This window comes from Octodon degus, unplaced genomic scaffold (assembly GCF_000260255.1).
Source record: "Octodon degus isolate 3935 unplaced genomic scaffold, OctDeg1.0 scaffold00126, whole genome shotgun sequence".
NCBI lineage: Eukaryota > Metazoa > Chordata > Mammalia > Rodentia > Octodontidae > Octodon > Octodon degus.
Window position 1 is genome coordinate 5,031,677 of NW_004524702.1, and position 3,228 is coordinate 5,034,904.

Below are 3,228 nucleotides of genomic sequence, written 5' to 3' on the forward strand. Positions count from 1 at the left end.
GGTTCTGTTGTCATTTTCTTAATGTTTCTGACATTTTGTCAAGAAATACAGAAATGGAAGTAATTTCAGTACCTGTTGGTTTTAAAACCTGTTCATGAAAGTATGGCTTCCCATGGCCAACTGTGGGACTTGATTGATGCACGTATTGGCACCGAGAAAACTTAGAAATTAAAATGAAGAAATTGAAAAAAAAAAAAAAAAGAGAATCAATACCTTTTACAATAACCCCATGAAAAATGAAATACCTTGGAATTCATCTAACTAAAGAAATCAAAGATCTTTTCATGGAAAATTACAATACTCTGAAAAAAGGAATTGTAGAGGATTTCGGAAAATGGAAAGATATTCCCTGCTCCTGGACAGGAAGAATCAACATCGTGAAGATGACCATACTCCCAAAATTGTTGTATAGATCTAATACAATCCCTATCAGACTATCACCAACATACCTCCCAGACCTAGAGAAATCATCCCTAAAATTTATTTGCAACCAAAAAAGACCTAGAATAGCAAAGGCAATCCTGGCCAACAAAGACAGGAGGCATTACAGTTCCTGACCTGAAATTATACTACAAAGCTACTGTAATAAAATCAGCATGGTATTGGCAACAAAATAGACCTGAGGATCAATGGAATACCTTAGAAGATGCAGAGGCCTATAGGAATACACTCAGCCACCTGATCTTCCACAAAAGGGCCAAACACTCTTACTGGAAGAAAGATAGTCTCTTTAACAAATGGTGCTGGAAAAATTGGCTCTCTACATGCCAAAAACTGAAACTTGACCCAGGTCTATCACTGTGCACTAAACTAAAGTCAAAATGGGTTAAAGAACTGAACATTAAAACAGAAACACCAAGTCTCCTGGAAGAGAAAGTAGAAGGATCTCTTGAAGATATAGGGATAGGCAAAGAGTTTATGAACAAAAAGTAAATCGCACGGGAAATACTTGAAAGAATTAACAACTGGGACCTGTTCTTATTGAGAATTTTTTGCACGTCAAAAGAAATTACCAGCAAAGTGAAAAGAGAACCTACAAATTTCAAAAAAAAAATTAACTAATAAGCACTCAGACAAAGGTCTGCTCTCTAGAATTTATAAAGAACTAAAGAACATTAGGGCCCCTAAATTTAAAGACCCAATACAGAAATGGGCATCTGAGATGAACACACACTTCTCAGAGGATGAAATTAAAGAAATGAATAAATATAAGAAAAAATGCTCCTCATCACTAGCCATCTGTGAAATGTAAATAAAAACAAAACTGAGATACCATCTTACCCCAGAAAGAATGGCTATCATAAAGAAATCAACCAACAAGTATTTGAGAGGCTGCAGGGAAAAGGGAACCCTTCTCCACTGTTGGGAATGTAGACTGGTGCAATCATTATGGAAATCAGTGTGGAGACTCCTTAAAAAACTAGGACTGGAAATCCCATTCAAACCTGCTATCCTCCTACTGGGAATTTTCCCAGAGGAACTGAAAACGTCATATCATGGTGATATATGCATACCTATGTTTATAGCAGCACCATTTGTGATAGCTAGATCTTGGAAACAACCAAGATGTCCATCACATGTGGAATGGTTGAAAAAATGTGGTATTTTTATACAATGGAGTATTACTCAGCTATAAAGAATGATAAACTCGAAGCCTTCATATTTAAGTGGATGCCACTTGAAGATAATACTTATAAGTGAAATAAACCAAACCCATATGTGTAAATATCGTATTGTCTCCCTAGTGTAAAAACTCAAAAGAGGAATTACATATAGAAAGGTACAACACAAATAAAAGGAAAGCAAGAACTTGAGGATTGGACAGTGAGGAGTGGGCAAGGAGAAAAGCTGGGAATCATGACAGGGGCAAAGCCACGCATTTGTATGCACGAGATGGGTGGGGCAGTGATCCTGAGGGACATCAGCAGGTTTTTTTTTGTTTTTTTTTTGGTTTTTTTGTGAAACCGGTGATTGAACTCAGGCCCTTGCACTTGCCAGGGAAGCGCATATTCCACTGAGCCATCTCCCCAGCCCAATTTCACTCTCCATTTTATCTTTATTTATTACATTACTTTTTTGCGGAACCGGGGATTGAACTCAGGACCTTGTGCATGCCAGGCAAGCGGTTATTCTACTGAGCCATCTCCCCGGTCCATCAGCAGGTTTTTGAGACTAGCGGTTGGCTGGTGGGATTCTCACTCTGACTAACTGTATATTCTGATGCCTGTGAGACAGGTGGCTGCACTGAGGATGGCCATGTGTAATAGAGGGATCACGCTTGAAGTGCTTGCCATCCTGGTCTTCTAAATATGTACTTCTTGTCATGACATACCAATTATTACCATACTGTCTCTCAAGTAAAGAGGTTTATTGTTTTTTGTTTTTTGCTTTTGTTTTTATTTTTGTTTCTAAAGGGTAATAAATGAAAAAAAAGGACAAGAATAAGAAAAAAATGTCACAGGTCTGTCCTATTACTATTCTATATGTGGTTAGATTTCTAAATTTCTTTGTAAAAATATGTAAATGCTTATTTCTAGTTTTTTAAAATTATTTTTCCTTCATATTCTGTAAGGACTTAAAGTTCAACATATCAATATTTGATAGAAAATACCTGTTCCATGATATGCCAAAGATGTTTGATATTTAGACAAATAGGGTAAACCGAACTGCATATATTGCAGGTTAATAATCAGCTTCTCTTCTGGAGGGTTAACAACCTAAGTTAGCAAATCAAAATTGGAGAAAAGGAAGGGCTGCAAGGTCAGCCAACATTTTGGCCCTACCCTTTCAAGGTCAGTAAAGCCTCAGGACATAGGAGAACCTGTACTGTAACATCATGTAACTCAGTTGTGCTCCAAATTTTCTGATCAAGGGGCCGGGGAGATGGCTCAGTAGAATAAGGTCTTGCCTGGCAAGCACAAGGACCTGAGTTCAATCCCTGGTTCTGCAAAAAAAAAAGAAAAAAAAATTTCTGATCAAGAAGATTATGGAGCCACAGAGGAATGTGATTGATGATGTATAGTGTGCCTGAGGAGAGTCACATGGAGAGAAAAAACGTTCTCTCAGGCTTTCACAGAGAACAAATTGGTCAAGCAATGGTCATGACTCATCCTCATGGCTGACAGTGACAAAGGGTCTACAAAGTGTGGTACAGGGCTACAGGATAAATCCTGAGGGTACTTGACTGATCTTATCAGATACAAAAGTTACATTTCTCGTTATATAGGT

The 3,228-nt window shown here is 37.7% G+C and overlaps 1 pseudogene; it reads left to right on the plus strand.

Moving 5' to 3' along the window:
* The window catches only part of LOC101582116, a 10,522-nt pseudogene that overhangs the window by 5,035 nt on the left and 2,259 nt on the right, over positions 1-3,228 (plus strand).